Consider the following 18,808-nt stretch of genomic DNA (forward strand, 5'->3'; position numbering starts at 1 on the left):
CCACTGCCATATTTCCATCAGGGCGAGAGTTGGCCTCTTACCCCCTCAGCTTCATGTGTCCATTTATTCTCTCAAATGGAGGGCTAATGCTACTTATCAGTCATGTGGGGTGATGTAGGGATCAGCTAATTAATGTTTGCAAAGAGCTGCATTACTAACTGGTTCTCAGAATAATTGCACCTTAATAAAACGTTTAAACAACCAGTTCTCATCCAGAGGCCAAAGAAGAGCTGGGTTTATTTAGTAAAATGCTGGTTTCTCTGACTCATCCTGAACTGGGTCCTTTCACTGTGGACCTTATCAAAACAAACCCCTCATTGGGAAGGTTCTCTCAATAAGCAGATACTGATATGGGTCTTCATTGTGGAGTTGCTATTACAAGTTTGATGAGGAAATTAATAATACAAACAAGATTGGGGAGGGTGGATATTTAACCAACTTGAACAAATTGCTTTTAAGCTCTTAAGCACTTTAATTGCTTACATGATAATGATGTATATTTGTAAATGTCTTGATCTACTCCCAAAGTTGGCCCAGAAAAAAAGAGAGAAACACTTCTAAAAACAACCATTTTGTTAAGTGCTGAATTTTGATGACGTGGCATTCTAGAAAGTTTTACGGTTGCCATTCTATGGAACAGAGGAGGTAAGAGCTAGAGAGACTCATTATGAAATGTCAGTTCCAGGCATGTGACCTTGGGAAAACTGCTCCTCCTTACCAAGCTTCCTCATCTGGAACAGACTCCAATGGCACTTGATAGGTGTTCCCTTGATTCTTGTCTCTTATCTTTTACTCCTTCACAACTTAGGACAAGAGGGTTCACTATACCCTTCTAGCTGTGTCTGTGGACATGAGGATGTCAGGGATCAAGACCCATAAGGTAAGACAGATGCTCTCTTTCTAATACAAGCCCTCAAATCTAGGATAGCTAGAACCTCTTGGTGTCTGAGGGTCACTATTGTCATGTTCTAAAAGAACATCAGAGAAGAAGGTGCTTGGAAACATTCTCCTCAGCATGTGCTTTGGACACAAGCCTGGTGTCCAGTAGCAAATCGGTTGAAAATACAATTCTTGAGTCCTCCAGCCCACTGAACCAGAATATGCCTCTTAATGGGATTCTCATTTAGGTGCGGACACACGTTCACCTCTGAGCAACACTGGTTCCCAATGCCTCAAATCTACTCTCCTCTCCCAAGGCAATTTCAGAGTGAGGAAAACTGACTCTAGGGATTAGCGAGGTATATGCAAAGCTCCTGCCCTTTTGTTTGACTTTCAAAGGGTTTGAAGACCAAACTTCCAAAAACCAACAGGTATTTCACAGCAAGAAAATAGACTTTTTCAGGGGGAGAAATTGTTTGTTTGTTTATTGTTTTGATACAGGGGCTCTCTATGTAGTTCAGGCTAGCCTTAAACTCACTAGGTATCCCAGGCCAGCCCGGAACTCTTGGCCTCCAAGCACTGGGATGGCAGGTGTATGGCTTCAGACCCAATTAAAATCCCCCTCTATTTTTGAAGCCTAATTTCTAGGATGCTAATGGTTAACTGATTGCCCTTGTTATCCTCTGGCTCTCAGCTCCCATATCACAGCTGAGCATGGGACAAAGTGGGGAGAAATGGGCAGTGGCCACTGCTCTATGGACTGCTTCACTTGCCGGCTTCCACCTGTTTTGTTTCCACCCAACAAAAGAAAAGCCAAGACAAATGACAAAAGCATTCTTTCACTTTCCCTGATGAAACCAGAGTGTCGTAGGTAGGTATCAAAGGCAGCATCTAAACCTTGTCTGAAGTCAGAGGCAGTGACCAACAGAGCCATTCAGTATATAGTGACAAGCCGTCATCCAACATCCCTGAGGTGACCTTTTTTAACAGATCTAAGGGAACTCCTGATTGCTCCTGCTGAGGATGGGGACACCTTGGGAATGGGAGGCTTCCCTTACCGGTTCCACAGAGTTCTGTGTCAGATGAAGAGTCATCTAACCACAGGGAATCAATCTTTTCTGGGTCACAGAAAAGCAACCAGGGAAGGACCAAGGCTGACAAATATCCCCTCTGACTGAAGTGGACGTGTACCGAGGGGACAAGATACCCAACTAATTTTGCTTTTGAAACAGCAAGTAGGTACAGTGAGTGATTTATTTACCATTGCCCTGGGATAGTGAAGAGAACCAGGGGTTGATTTGGAGTGCAATGCCACTTGGCAGGTGGGGCAACCATGCTTCTTTGAGAACTGTGTCCCTCTCCACTGTCTCTCCCTGGGACCTCCTAGGTCAACTGAAGGCCTGGGAACCAAGGAAAGGGAAGAAGTGGAAAGTGTGGCGCTACCCTCTCTGCAAGTGCTGGAAGGCACGCTCACTTCTCCAGGGAACTGTTTGTCATTTATCACGGAGCCAACCCCACCTACAAGGCTGAGGAACATATTTACATATCTCAACTCCACTGCTGGCTGAAGCACCAGAAAAAGGGATGATTCCAAGACAGCCAGGGAAGAAAAATGTTCTTGGAAAAAAGAGGATTCGACTATCAGTTCAGCAGAACATCTCAAAGTTATGCAAATCCGCTGTGTGAGGCTTGCATGTCACCTCTCCTCTCCTCCACCACCTCAGTGCCCAAGCTTAGAGGGGAATGTTGGGAAAGTAAACAGCCAGAGTCTGGCTTAAAAAGATGTAGACAACACGGTTTACCCTACTGCTTCTCATGTGTGGCAGAGCCTTGGTGCAGCCTTTGACGCTGCAGCCCTACTTTCTAGGAATTTGTCTTAAGGAAATGCTCAAATTCTGTGGAATGTACAAAGCTGACTATTGTGGTTATGTTACAACAAAACACTAAAAGTAAACAAGAAATCAAAAAGTGAGGACTGGCTAAACTAAAGCATGTCGTATTAAAACATCTGGGTTCTATACTCCCATTGGAAACTATTGCCTCTGTGTGTGTGTGTGTGTGTGTGTATGTGTGTGTGTGTGGTGTGTGTGTGTGTGTGTGTGTGTGTGTGTGCAAGGGTGCGTGCCTGCCCACAGGGTGCTACAACGGGATAGAACTATATGCTTTATTGCTAAGCAAAAATGAGCATTTAAAGTATTACAAATATGATCTCCCTTTTTCTTTACTCATAAGGTCTCAAAATACAACCCCAACAGCAAGTAAACCTATTTTGATTTTGTTTTTGTCTATATTGTCTGAATTGCTTCAATGACAACATTTTACCTAGGTTATCTAAGTAAAAACAATAGATAAGAAGGATGACAAAGTAATAAATACATAACCCATACAGTACACACCATATATGTATGTGTGCGTATGTGTATGAACACATGCACATAAACATATACACATTTATATTTACAAGTTCCGTTACTTTCCTATGGAAAGTTACAAGGTTTGGGAATCCATGTTACTTAGCTGCCTGGGATCTGGGGCATGTTACTTCAAAGCGTTTCCTACAGCTGTCTGCCAGAGCAAAGCAAAGATGGAGTGATGTGGCTCTCAGTTACAATAAACTTGTGTGTTAGACCATGTAAGAAGGCAGGTAAAAATTGGCCCCTTAGATCTAAAGTTGACTTTAATTGACCCTCCTAGGCTTTTAGAATCAAATTTGCAAGGGGGTGGTTTGAATCCTATTGTCCCTTCATCTCACTGTTTAGATTTATGGATGTGGGAGAGTGTCCTGGGCCTGGGGAATCCAAAAGCTGAGGCCAGGGCAGAGCAGCTCTCTGTCTGAATAGGACAAGCGGCTAAGGACTCAGGCGAGCACTTGCATGACTGTGTTTATTCAATCTCATTTTCCTTCAACCTCCCTCACAGTTCAAGAGTGGAAACTGGCGTCATCAATTGAGTCCCTCACTGGTGTTGTCCAACAGTCTTTCGCTTAAATTCCTAATCACCTCTTTTCCCAGAGTTGTAACTTCTGATCTGAAAATATCAGCTTATATAATATGCCAATCTGCACAAGGATGCAATTCTGTCAAAAAAAAAAAAAAGGGACCCAATGAAGCTCAAATTCTAACAAAACTGGAAATGACTTTTCTAAGAAAAGAGAAGATATTTTTGTTTCAAGCACTTGAAGCTGATTTTAAATAGACTTTGGATGCGATGTTGCTGGTTCTTTGGGCACTGTTGATTTCTGTGACTAACTTCACCCAGCAAATGGACAACAGTGGAGAAAGTCGGAAGAGGTGGGACGGAATGATCATCTGTGAAGTTTGCCAGAGGTTTAGTGGGCGCCAGGGCTTGCTTACAGCATCGTAAAGTAGATGGCTTTATCACATTTTGCAGGGGAGAGAAGTGAACCTCCCAAAATAACCTGCCTAAGGCCACTGGGCCACAATACCTAACGCAACTCGAAACTCGGAATCCCCATCAACATCCTCCCACAAAATAACAAAAGGCTGAAGGGATTATACTAAAAAGAATTAAAATCTATTGGAGGAGACTCCTCTAACCCAATGCCTACCCTTCTGCGGGAACATCTGCTCACTACTTAGCATTCTAGACCATGCCATTTGCTGTGCTCCTTAAACCGAGCACTGGTGGTGACCCCCCACCCCACCTTGGGGCAAGGATTGACTCTCCTCCACAGGGTGGTTTCATGGCTTAATGCCCAAAGCCTACTTCCACCCAGAGATGACTTGATTAAAAGCAAGACTGGCAACCCACGAGCGGGAGAAATCTCTAGAGAATGGAATCTCTCCATCCCTCACACCTTCTCCACCCAAGAACATGGTAATTTCCCAAGCTACCCTGCTTCCTGTCCCTGCTCACTTCAGTAGCAGCACCAGGAGGAAAAGCTGCTAAACCATAAGAGCATCTACAGAGGCATCCACCACTCTAAACATCCACAAGGACCTAGGGCTGACGATTAAGTGCTGGAAGCAAACATGGAGTACACACTGACCCAGTCAGTCCCTCTAGGAGAAAGGGCGTGCTTCCTTCTTGTCACCCTCAACAAAGAAAACAGATTCTTTTACAGGAGTCTTACAATGCCTAGAAATAGGGAAAGCCCACTTTCAGGCTATGGTCTGGCCTGGTTACAAACCTCTGGACTCCTCTCTCCAAACACACACACACACACACACACACACACACACACACACACACACACACACACACACAGAAAACTTGTTCTCACTGCCACCACCTGTGAAAACAGTCTTTGTAACTTTAGCATAGAGAGAAGCCGGCAAAGTATAGCTGCAGGGCGCTTAAAGCGCACCCAGGGTCTTACAGAAAGTGATCAGGCATTGGAAGGGTGGGATACTGATACATGCTGCGACCCAGGCTGGATCCTGCTCCTTGTGGGAACTTGGCTGCCACAGCTCGGGTTTCAGTGACCAGGCCCCGCCCACTCTGCAGCCGGGCCAACGCCGACCACTGATCAGGCCACCAAAAAGCCCTAGGCCGAGGGCGCCCAGCCCAGGTTGGCAGAAAGCTGAAGGGGGCCTCAGCCAACCCTGGAAAACCCTTCCCGGAGGCTTCTAGAGGTGGATGGAGAGGCAAGTCACGTGGGGCCAGCAGCAGGGCTGGGGAGCTAGGTGTTGGGCCCCGAGAACTGGGAAACAGGTTGTCGCCGAACCCATCCCCACCCCCAAGCCGCGAACTGACTCCCGCCATGCCCTGGGAGCGAACCCGGCCGCCTCCGGGGTGCAGTCCTCCTTTCCCAGCTCCAGCAACTGGGCCAGAACCACTAAAGCAGCCCAGGCGAAGGCGCCTTCAGCAAGGTCAGGACGAGGCCGGCCGGCACCTGGGGATTTTTCCCAGCCCAGCATTGGCTTTGCAATCGCATTGTTAAGGATCATGGCAGAGGCAGGAAATCCGAACAGCCCCACAGGTCTGCGCGAGGGAGGATTTATTTTACAGCGCCGAACACACTCAGACAGACTCGGGATTTCAGGGGGGAGGGGATGCGGAGTTTCACGACGCTGGAATGTGGCAAAAACAAAACCCTCCCCACCCATGCACTCTATCTTCTGACTTGGGGGAGGGAGTTCAGGGCCACCAAGTCCCAGACTTCAGCGTTCCGCAGGGTTCTGCCAGAGCTGGGATAGCTTTTCCCCTCTACAGGCGAAAAACAAGATTTAAAAACACTCCACTACTGTGGTTCTCTATCAAAGCCCATCAACGTGCGACAGGCTGCGGCAGCGAATGGAGGCAGCGAGATGGGGAGCGGGGGAGGGCAGGTGAGCTCAGTAGAAACAAACTGTTTTCCGTCCAGGAGAGAGGCGAGGGGACAGAAGCCATATCACACACTCATTCCGATCGCATCTGCATTAGGTACATAGATCGTTGCTCCCACCCCCCACCCCCACCCCCTCATAGAGGCAAATACTCTACTTCCTAACCCACCACCACCACCCTAACCTGGGCCTGCATGCCTGGGGCACCTGGACATTTCTAAAACGGACGGGGGCAGGGGCGCAGGTTTCTAAACAAGTGAAGGACGCTGGATTTAAAGACAGGGAGGGGCGCCAAGAGGGGCCAAGGAGAGATTCTTGGGACTGCCTAGAACACCGATTTTCCTAAAACTACGTTCCCTGGAAGGCCTTCCAACACCCACCTCCCGGGTCACAAGGCTCCAAAGGACTCAAAGAAACCCGAGTTCTGACTCGCTTTTCTTCACAGATTGATCTTGGATCTCCACCCACTCAGTCCGTGCTTCAGTAACCGGTTCCTTGCGGGGCAGAGCTTTAGCACCCAAAGCCCATTTCAGAAGTGGGAGCCTCGGTACAAGATGTCCAGCTCTCCATTCTCTAAGTGGATCTCCCTCCCAGGTACTTACAGTCCTCAAGCAGGAAAACTTTCAACAAGAACCGGGTGCTCGCAATACAGTTCTGGGTAATCACCGAGGCAGCTTATATAATTGCCCGCGATACTGTTCGGCAGATATCCTCCGTGCACGGCCTCACAGCTCAGCACATGGGCACCCTCTGGCCTCGGCGCTGGGGATCGCGAGTGTGCCCCACCGGTGCCTTCTACGAAGCAGCAGGGCGATCTCCAGGGCAAATCAAACGCCAATAGTACGCTCAGATTCCCCGCAAACCCGGACTAACTCCCTGCGTCCCTGTAGCTGCGTTGGTGGCTTACTGTTAACTGCATGTGTACAAACCTCTCCAGGGTTGGAGAGGGGGGTGGTGGTGACTGGGTGGGGGACTGGTGTAGGTCTGAAGAGGGGAATCTGAGCAAAACTCTCATTCACACAGAACCCGAGTTCAGAAACCGTCTTAACGTATCCCACTGAAGGGGGTGCCAATTTCCAAAGTTAGAGACCACGAGACCACGCAATTGAATTTCCAGTACTTTCCAACCTGGCCTAGGCGGGGCAGGGCAGAGAAGAGGAAGGCAGTGGCCAGAGACACCCACCTACGGACCCGCCAAGAAGCACCAACCATTCAAGCCATCCCCCCAAGTAGTTAGCGGGGTATTCTTGGGTTACATGTGGACTCACACACACACACACACACACACACACACACACACACACACACATATTCTGTGCTACCACCTTCTGTCCGCTCCTCCAATGTAAAGACTGCATTTTTAAATCACTAGAAAAATGACTAAGGAGCTCAGAGATCACATTTCAATACACAGCACATTTCCCGAAGCTGGGGGTGCAAGTAGTCACACACTCACACCCGTGAACCCCCAGAGAGTCCGCTTGGCGCCTGCAGCCTCAACTCGCTCCGAGACAAGCCGAACGAGAAACAACGCGGACCAGGAGGATAGGCAGCCTGTGGGGTTGCAAAGGGCGAGCGGCTTGGGGGTCGCGTCCCTGGGTTCCCAGCTCCAACCGCAGCGCGCACGGGGGCCGCTGCAGCTGGCTCTCGCCCCGCAGGGCAGGCTGCAGCACGGGAGCCCGGCGCCGCCTCGTGGGCTCCTCCAGCGCCCGCCGGGAATCTGGGGCGGGCGAGTCTGCAGAGGAGCTGCGGGCGACTGGGCCATGGTGGGGAAAAGGAGCCGGGTGCATCAGACGAACCTGGACCGATCCCACCCGTGGTCCAGAGTCTAGAGCTGGCTCCCACCTCTCCACTTCCCCCAACACTCGCTCCCAGGCTCCAGTCGGCGGCGGACTCGGCGGCGGACTCCCGGGGCTGCGGTGGCCGAGGCTCTGAGCTCCTAGCTCCTTGCCTTGCCGGCAACCTAGACGCCCGGCTCTCCTTCTCTTCCTCCCTCCCTCCCCGGTGCGGAGCAGGAGTGCAGGCTAGCATCTCCCGGAGCCCTCAGCGAGCTGCATGAGCTGCCCGGACCTGCGAGCGCAGAGAGGGGCAACGGAGCTGGCGAGCCGCCGCCGCGGTCCCCAAGGCGCTTTTTCGGTCGAGCTGATCACGCCGCCTTACCGTGGCTGCAGGCTGCCACCGCCGGGGAAGCGGGGACGAGGACGGCGGGGAGGTGAGGCACTGCGCCGCTGGCTCCACCGCTTCACGAGCCGGATAGAGGCGACCAAGAAGGATCAGGTCCGGGTTCTGCGCTCAGCTCCGACGAGACCAACAATAGCTCCCGCGGGGAGCGGAGCCCCAGCGAGCCTCCAGCGGCGCGCACACGCCGGGCTCCGGCTCCCGGCCGCTCCCGGCCGGCGTCCCTGCCAGCACTGCTGCCCCACATGAAACAGCTGCAATCCCGAGGATTCTGGGGGTTGGGGCGGGGGTGAGCGCGCGGGTGTGTGTGAGTGTGTGTGTTTAATAGCTTCCCTCCTCTTCTTCCCCTCCCTGCCTGCTCGCCTGCCTGCCTCCGTCCCCCACCCTCGCTCTCTTACACACAGGGCGAGCTAGCGAGCGAGACACACTCACACACACGCACACACCACACGCGCGCGCGGACACACACACACACACACACACACACACACACACACACACACACACACACACACACACACGCAGGTTACATGAATGGGAGGCGGGAGCCAATCCTAGGAGCCCCGGCGAGCCGCACTTAGAGTAGGGCTGCACCACGGCGCCGGGGGGCGCCACACAGGTGATGAGCCCCTCCTCCCCTGGCTACTCGCTCTCCTCTCCGCTCACACATCTCTGTTGTGTGCATGTCTTCCCTTATCTCCTCCATCCCTTTCTCTGAGCTGCTTTCTCCCTCTCCTCATCTCATTTTTCTCTCTGGAATTCTCCAAGCTCTTAGTTCAGTACTTTTCTCGGATTCCTCTTTGACCCTCCCTTCTGGCTTCCTCAGAGCCCCTTCGAAAACTTTTTCCTTCCCTGCCCCTACTTTTCTCTCCTTCCTACCCTCTTGTCTTTTGTTCTCATTCGTTCCCCTCCGAGTTGCCGGACTTCTCTCTCTCCTCACACTTCTCTGCTGGTCTTGGCCTCCCTCCTTGCCTAACCCCCTGAAATGCTTTTCCACACCTCCAACTCTTCCCGGGGGGTTGCCTTTGCCAGTTGCAGCTGCTGCTTGGCCAGAGATAAATAAGGGTTCCTTCCTTGGGCATGCAAGATGCCTTAAAGAAAGGCCTTCCTTCCTCGGACAACTTCCTCAAAACCATGGTAACAGCTACTGAGTCATGATAGCAATCACTGGGGGTGGGGGTGGGGGGCAGTAGGGAATATAGTCCAAGAAATTCCGATCCCTCTTGAATCTGGATCGTAATTGACAGCATAGTACCAAAGCAAGGACATTTGTTTGTGATGGAGAGAGAGACAGCTTGAACTCACAGGGGCTTTCTGGAGAGAGACTAAAGGAATTCCCACCTGAAGCCTGCTTCACGCTGACTATTGCAGGACTTGACTTTAGAGGATTTCCCCTCGCCCAGCCTCACTTTGCTCACCTGCAAAATAGGTTATCACCATCTCACTGGAAAGAACAATGGACATAAAGCATTGGGGTGCACAGGAAGTACTCAGCACTGGCTCTCTTCACCTCTTCCGTCTTCTGCTAGCTCTCTATAAAGTGCTCTGGGAAGGATAGGCGACAGTGTTGATTTCATACTAACGTGAAAGGAAGGTTAGGCTCTTAAAAACAAACACCAACCAACCTGCTACTATGTGTTCTAGAGACCCCGTGATGATTACAAAGCCACCCTGGTTTATAAATTTGGGGTGCTGGATGCTTAGTATATTCCCACTTTAGCATGCAGAAAGGCGAGAAGGGGGATGGTGTGGGCAGATTGCTTTATAGTCACTCCAATCTATTTTTAAAATCCTCATGATGAGTGAACACTGACCAGAGACAAAGCCTTTGAGACTAACTAAAATGTCAAGCCTTTGGAAGGCATTTATCAACTACGTGTCCTCGCTGTAGACACCAAATGCTGACTACCATTATGAATGATAGTCACATTATGTCCTTCAACAAGTACCTGTTGACCATCTAATCTGTGGCAGGTATGTAATGGGCTCTGGCTGCTTAGGTATGAAGCTAACTGTCCCTGCTTTCTGGACTTCAGTGTCCTAGACATGTCTGATAAATACATGAGAAAAAAGACACACAGACTCTGAGCAAGTGCCATTTCTTCAGTGGCACTTTCAGACCTTATTAAAACATGGAGTCCATGATGGGTATAACAAGGGATGTCTGAAAGTGAGAACTTTGGAAATTACCTTCAGACCATGCACCTTCTTCAAGCGATGAGAAAACAGACCCTGATTTTGAAAGCAGTAGGTGTTTAATGTGAAACAAGATATTCACATAATCTCAAAGTATCTCCCCACAAGATTCAGATCATGTCAAAGGAGGCAATAATAGCTTTAGACCAGAAAACTCTGTCAGAATCCACCTTCATCAAAACATTAAAGTCAGCATCATAGGGATAGTAACAGGCATCATGTGCCCCTGACACAGTGCATGATGAAGGATATAATGCCATTCCTGTGGTATGTCTGCAAGAAATAAACAACCAGAATCTAATCATTGAGACATGAAAGACAACTCCAAACTGAGAACTCCACACAAGTGCCGAATGCTATTCAAGAACAGCAAAATCATGAAAGAGGACTCCAGAGTAGTTTCAGAGAAAGGAACAGTTTAGTTAATATGACAATAAATGTGACATGTGATCCTGGATAGAGCATTACTGGGGGGAATTGGCAAGAGTTAAATAAAATTTATATAATACAATAATATGCCCATGTTACTTTCTAGTTTGGGTGGTTATATAGGAGACTATCTTCCATTTAAATGAATAGGCAGCTGAAATATTTAGAGGTTCTAGAAAAAAGAAGTAGTAAAGCCAATCCTTGCCTTTCAAAAGAGACACAAGTGTAGGTGTGTCTGCCTGAAAGGTACAGTATAAGCCCAATATGTCCATCCTAGTTGGGGAGCGGGGGGCAAGAGAAGGCTTCCTGCAGGAAGGTTAGCTTTTCAAGGCAGGCTAGAGTGTGAAGGGAGAGGGGCTGCTTTCTTAGTCAGGGAACCGCACAGGGCATGAGCAAATGCATGAGGCACATAAGGAAGCATAACTGAACATGTAGGCCATGACTGGATCAAGTTTAGAGCAGCAGGCATGCTTGGATGATGGAGGAGTCTGAAGGAAGCCAAAGATCCAAAGGTCTCAGAGTTCACTTGCTGGGAATGGAAGAAAGCTATGGAAGGTTCTTAGCTCTGCAGGGATGTGCTCTTGTGTATATTTGAAACAAGATGATTTGGCAGTAGGAGGGAAAAACAGGAATGGTGATAGCTTGGGAAGACAAAAGGTAGGACTAAGCAAGTCATTTAGGTAAACTGAGGCAATTGTCATGAAGAAAGATGAGGAGTGATCTGAAAGCTTGGGAATGCACAGTGAGCATGTTTGAGTGGCTGGCTAGATGGAGTTGGGCTGGAAGTCCAAAGTCACAAGCAGTTTTGCAGTTTTGTTGTGCTGGTGGGGGTGGAACTACTCTCTTTGCAGCGGGGGAGCGGGTTCAAAAGGAAGTAGAGGTCTTGGAGGGGAAATGAAGTGTGTTGTCATATGTGACAATCCAACTCTGTTGCTAACTGCACTTGCTTCTGTGTGGGTGTGTTGGGCCACAGAAAACACAGGACACTAAAAGAAAGGATCTACCTTGTGTATCCACCAAAGGCTGGGATATCATTGACAAGAGACCTACATCATTTATAATGATGGCGACAGAGATCAAAACAACCTAAAAGGTAAGTATGAAAAGGAAAATGGGAACAGCCTTTGTTATAATATTATACATATACTCTTAAAGTACATTTCATCTAATTTTTCATACCATTAAAATATCATTGTTATTATGTAAAAAAAATTAGCACAAGATCCAGAATTGATAATTATACTTCAAAATCTTCTAGTAAAAATATCTGGGGAACGAAAAAATAAAAATATGTCAAATATTAGGTACGATTGCCTCAGGTTGGTGGGATTATGAGTAACAGGTATTTTCTTTTTTGTATTTTTATATGTTCTCTAACTTGCATAATAAATGCTCCTTATTTTCATAATAAAAAATAAAGAACTGTCATGGAAAACACACACACTGCTGGACGCCCTCCTCATCACTCTATCCCTTTTCAAGGTGCCCTCCCCGTACTTCTGAAGAGCTAAGTGCCTTCCAAGCTTCCTCATCCAGAGTGAAATGCCAAGGCATTTAACCAACCAGGGGGAACTTATCAGCTGGTCTGGAGAGGGGAGGGGGTGATTTTGTGGAGGAAGATGCGTTATTAGAGCCGTCAGAGCTGTATATATTAAAGATATTTGCATTGCCCTTATTGATTCTGTAATATGTTACAAGGAAAAGAAAACAGTGGGGCCAAGAAAATGTGAGTCTTTAAAGGGCAAGTTTTAATTAGGAAACATATTTATTTGAAAAAAAAAAAAAAAAAAAAAAAAAAAAAAAAAAAAAAACACTTCTGTTCGGAGACCAGCAGTTACTACAGGAGGGTTTCTAGATGTGAGTATTCCAGGCAAGGGGTCGCTGAGGGCCGAAGGCCAATGCTTGCCGCCTGCCGCCTGCTGCCTGATACTTGGTCAAATACCAAGCTGGTTACATAGGATTTAGACACCCACTGGTGAGCCCCAGCAAACTTTCACAATTAGAGGGTAAGGAAAGGGCCAGTTCATGTCCCCAGGCTTTGGAAAGCTTGGTGTAAGCAGAAAGCTCTATAGAACAACCCCTCCACCCGCCACGCCTGAGTTCCTACCTCTTGTTTAGCGGGAAGGTCCAGATCTCCAACCTGAATAACAGAAACACAGCACCTAAGCAGAGCCCTTTCACCTTTCCCTCTGCTGATTCACTCAATCCCTTACCCACCTCAAGGGGGAGCCTATCACAAAGAACGGGGACCTCCCAGAAATGGTCAAAGACTAAGCAGTACCGAAAAGTGTGCTAAAAGGTGGGCAAGCGGGGTGGGTTGTGGGGGCGAGGAGGCAGGAGAAGTTCCTGGAAGTCCTGGGGTGTGGCCTGGAGCTTCCGGGATGTGCCATCTGTAGGAGCCTCTTGATATCAGAGGACAGGGGGCAAGTCACTGAACTCAGTGTGCTGCTGGCTCAGCAGCGTGAGGATGGAAAGTTAATGTCAGAAGACCAGGCTCCCTGCCTTTCCACGCTCAACCACATTTGTAAAAGGCAAGAGGTCAAGCAGTGACTCCTCTCTGGCAGGCTGACTCAGGGAACCTCTGTGCTGTCTGCCCATCATTTGTCTAACCTGTGAACTATCTTTCTGCCTGATGGGAAAGAGAGGCTGGTATTTGGGGGATAAACAATGACTTATATTGTCTGCTAGCAAGTAAGGGGGAACACTTGTGCTCAGAAATATCACAAACACTTGTCCTCCACCCTGCTCCTTCCTCCTAAACATTCAGCAGCATATCTGGCACTTACAGATCCTTAGCAAAAAGTCCTTCACTGAATTAAGAAATGGATGTTAATATCAAGAGACAGCATGGCCTGAACACTGTGCTGAGAAGCTTGTTTCAATTGTAGCACCATGCCAAGTGTCCGTATTTCCACATCTAAGGGGAGAAAATGGAGACAGAGGGAAGTCAAGCAAGGGCTAGTGAGATGGTTCATCAGACAAAGGGGCTTTACCCTTTACCTGAGTTTGATCTCTGGGCCCCACATAGAAGGGGCAAACTAATTCTTCTAAATTGTCTTTTGTGCTGGCTAGTATTATGTCAACTTGACACAGCTAGAGTCATCTGAGAGGAGGGAAACTCAATTGAGAAAATGCCTCCATCAGATCTGTCTGTAGGCTAGCTTGTAGAGCATTTTCTTAAGTAGTGATCTATGAGTGAGAGATAGCCCAGCCCCTTGTAGGTGGTGACCCCCTTGGGTTGAGTGCTCTGGATTCTATAAGAAAGCAGGCTGAAAAAAGTCATGGGGAGCAAGCCAGTAAGCTGCACTCTTCTATGGCCTCCAAATCAGCTCTTGCCTCCAGGTTCCTGCCTTGAGTTCCTGCCATGACTTCTTCAGGGATACACAGTGATATGGAAATGTAAACCAAATAAACTCCTTTCTCCCTAAGTTGCTTTTAGTCATGGCATTTCATCACAGCAATAGTAACCCTAACTATGGCACCCTTAGATATCTATACTCAGGTCCTGACATGTCATGCACATGCATGTGCATGTACACTTAGGCAATAAGTAACTATAATTTAAAAATAAAACAGAGAAATTAAGTAAATTGCTGAAAGTCACTATTCTAACAAATGCCAAAGCTAGTGTCCAGCTTATATAGATTCTACCTGACCACCACACTGTATTGGTTAGGTAGGTGGAATTATTGATATTAGTAGTGCAGTGAGCTTGCAGTACAATGTATGGTTAATTTAAGCTTGTTGAGAATAGCTTGGCACATGACTTTCCATGATAATACCCCGTTTATTTCCTTCATTGCAAAGCTCTCAAGTTGGAGTTGCAATTGCTTTGTTTATGAACGTGTTTTACTTTCAAAATGCAAGATTAAGTTCCACGAGTGGAATGACCACACTATGTCTTAGCTGCTGTTGTGTTTCCTAGCACTCAGCACAATGCCTAGCACTAAGTAGGTGTTAAAGAAATACTTGTGAAGGGAATAAATGAACATGAGCGTCTGTTGTTCAGAGCAGCAGAACACCCATGAGCTCCCATGCATGTACCCCTGGTGAAAGCTGGGGATTTTCCATGAATTCACTCTATTTCCATGCCAACACTATACTAGCTGCCCTTGAGGGCACGCAGTTCGGGCAGCGGGGCTGCAATTCAGATGAGCACGTAATGATGCCGATGTCAGATTGCGCCCTTCCACTGACATTTGCTCCCAGATAGCAGGGAAAACACTGGTCAGAAAGCAGCAGCATCTGTCGTGGTCAAAGGTGACTAGCTGGCAAAATTTTGTGGCAGAAGCATTCTCTCTGGGTAGCCACCTCCCCGCCCCCACCTACCATCACTACACAGTGGAGCTCCATCAGCTGACCTTGCCGGCCTGATGTTTTCTTTCTGAGAGCACCTCCCAGGGATCTCTTCAAAAGGAATTCTAGTGCTTTTCTGTTTCTCCAGCCTGCTTGATCCCATGTGATACTCTCCAGAATGGGTGCCGCTCAGCCAAGGCCTCCGTTGCCGCTTTCCTCCCACCTCATCTCGCCACTGGCCTAACAGGCTTTCTTGTCACCTGCACAGACATGTCCTTCACACTCGAGGTAGGTCAGGGGCAGGTGCTGGTGTTCTGCAAAGCTAAACCAGCTCTATTCCCTTCCTCTAGAAGTCTATGGCCTTTCTGAGAACTGTGTATTGTCCAGGATATGTGGCAGAGATAACCAAGAAGGGAACGTAGAACAAATCAGAAAGCTTCAAGTATGACTTTCACTCAAGTTTCAGAGCCTTTATGGTGTGAGTCACCACACTATACATGCCAGGCACTTGGCAAGTATTCACCCATGAGGTCCTTATGGATCCTGTTGGATGAAAATATTGCCATCCAATATTTTCAGACCTTAACAGCCTATGGATGCAGTAATAGAACCTAACACTATTCTATTCCAAATACTTTTCTTGTTTACAGTATATCTGGAAGTGTGTGTGTGTGTGTGTGTGTGTGTGTGTGTGTGTATCATTATTTTTCATAGTTGTATGCTATTTCAGCATACATATACGTGATACTTTATGAAGCTGATCGTAGAGATCACAGTAATTGTGATAATATTCATTGAAATAAAACCCAGGTAAATAACATAAGGTAAACCACACATCAGTTGTCCCAAAACGTTGACTAGGTAAATTATATTGTCACTGTCATGTCTGTTGATTGTGAATCAAAGCAACCTAGAAGAAGGTAAGATTTTAGGTCACTTCAGAAAAGCCAAACATTCCAATCACTTGTTGAAGTACCTGAAGGGAGTTGCTTCCTTTACATTTTTAAAGATTATTTATTATTTATTTATGTGTATGTGTGCACATGTGGAGGTCAAAGGTCAACTTGTGGGGTTCTGTTAGCTCTCTCCCTCCACTTTATTGGTTTTGGGAATTGAACTGAGGACCTCAAACTTATTGAGAGGTGCCTCTACTGACCCTAAAAATGTCCAGACTTTATGTGAAACTGAAAATGTAAAAAATTCTAGGAGAAATCATAGGTGACAATTTATCTAATGGGGGAGGGTGAATAAGGAAGACCTTCTCAAATATCATATTAAATGGAAGAAATCTTAAAGAATTACAAAAATTAAAAATACGTGTATACTGAAGTCTAACTCAAAAGTCAGAAGGACAAAAGGTTGGTGAAGTATTTGAAGCATATGTGAAATGTGAGTTAGTATCCTTAATAGACAGTGAGGTTATACAGACATATAGGGAAAAGACATCTTGGGGCTGGATAAATGGTTCAGCAGTTAGAAACCTGAGCTGCTCCTACAAAGCGCTAGGGTTCATGTCCAAGAACCAATACAGAGTGTCTTACAACTACCTGTAACTCCAGCTCCAGGGGAGTTCTTCTGGCCTCCTCAGGTACCTCCATGCATGTGCACACACCCACACACAGACATGCAGGAATGCATGTCATTTATTTGTTTGTTTGCTTGCTTATTTATTTAGACAGGGTTTCTCTGTGTAGCCATGGCTGTCCTAGAACTTGCTCTGTAGATCAGGCTGGCCTTGAACTCAGAGATCTGCTTGCCTCTGCCTCTGCCTCCTGAGCGCTGGGACTATAAGTGTGCATCACCACTGCCCAGAAACATACACATAATTTAAATAAATAATGAAAATAAAAGGGAAAAGATACCTCAATAGAAAAGAGGGCAAAGGACACGAAAAGCTAATTTATAAAAAATGTACTTTTTTGTACAATATACATATATACATATTATACATATATGTTATGGATGTAACTCACTAATGACTATGAAATGTGAGATAAAATGACATTGTATTTCTGCTTTATTTTGGGTTTGCTCATCCAATGAGAAAACAAGAAAAAAAAAAGTACCAAGAAGACCGTCACTTTCCCTGTTTATTTTTTATATAAGAATATGGACACAGCATTCCTAGATTATTTCGCCATATGCACTGAAAGGTCTCAGCTGAGAGTCACTTTTCACCTAGACTCTGTGTTTGTCAGTGTGCATTTATGTTGTTAAAGGGAATAATCATAGGACTCAGAGAACTGTAGAAAGCCATTTCATAAGTGTTGTGAGAAGTCCAGGCCTATTGGAAATATCTTAAATATTAACCTATTAATTTATGATCAAATGCCTTGTGGTACACAGACACATGATGGGCTGTTATGTAGATCATGATGTAAAACAATACTTAATGAATTTGGGAAGGATTTGCATTAAATATTCTTGTGACTTTTCTTTAATGCATTACAGAGAATTCCAAGCAAAAGAAAAGGTGATAAGCTGACTCCACCCATCACCTAGCTGCAGACATTGTTAGCACACACACATCCAGTTGTGGCTGATTGACTCACACTTACTCCTTTCCGTGTTATTTGAATGAAGACTCCAGAAATTATTTCATTTGCTGACAAATATTTCAGTAGCCATCACTATAAGATAGGAGCTATTTTTAAAATGTCTTAACAATAATAGGTTTTATATGAAAAACAACAGTAATTTATCAATATTATCCAAGTATCCAGTTACTGTTAAAATTATCCTGTTTCCCAAGTCTCTTTCCCCAGTCTGTTTGTCTGTGTTATCATCCAAGTGAGTCCCACATGCTGTCACTGATTGACGGGCCTCCTAAGTTCCTTTTGAGCTATAGGCGTCCTGCCATCTATTTCTCTTCTCTTGGAAATTAGCTGTTACTGATTTATCCTAGAGTTTCCTGCAGTCTAGTTACTCATTGTACTTTTCTGGGGGATATTTGAACATATTCTTTTTTTTCCCTTTTCTGTAAGCTTGCAGTTCACTCCAGCAGCTTGGTCCCTTTTAGAGTTAACTTTTTGGCAGGACTGCTTTATAGATGGTAGGGTGTGCTTCCATCTGTCTTTGTGATGTCAGCAGCCTTTGGTGCTCATTGACCAGATTCATCATTTCCCCAGAGGTTGGAAAGAGGTGATCGTCCATCATGCCTTCTTCACTTTCTAGCAGAATACTTCCATAAAGAGAAATGACCTCTCATGAGCTCCTTGCTTATCTTAAAAAGGTAGGATCCATTTTTGATATTTTTCCTTTCACCTGGCAGATTTCCAAAACACGAGTTGGATCCTTAGCATCCCAGAAGTAAGCAAAGGCTATTTATGCATGTGTTTTGTGTGTGTGTGTGTGTGTGTGTGTGTGTGTGTGTGTGTGTGTGTGTAAGAATCATTAATGAGGGCTTAGAGAGATGGTCATCTCTCTAAGGTTTGACGGTGGTTATCAGTGTATGGTTTGATGATGGTCATCACTGTATGGTTTGACGGTGGTCATCACTGTATGATTAGACAGTGGTCATCACTGTATGGTTAGACAGTGGT

The 18,808-nt window shown here is 46.6% G+C and overlaps 1 protein-coding gene across 1 annotated transcript in view; it reads right to left on the bottom strand.

Moving 5' to 3' along the window:
• Positions 1–18,808, bottom strand: part of Tenm4 (teneurin transmembrane protein 4) — a 2,730,446-nt gene that overhangs the window by 724,448 nt on the left and 1,987,190 nt on the right.

Source organism: Peromyscus leucopus, chromosome 1 (genome assembly GCF_004664715.2).
Source record: "Peromyscus leucopus breed LL Stock chromosome 1, UCI_PerLeu_2.1, whole genome shotgun sequence".
In the NCBI taxonomy this organism is placed as follows: Eukaryota; Metazoa; Chordata; class Mammalia; order Rodentia; family Cricetidae; genus Peromyscus; species Peromyscus leucopus.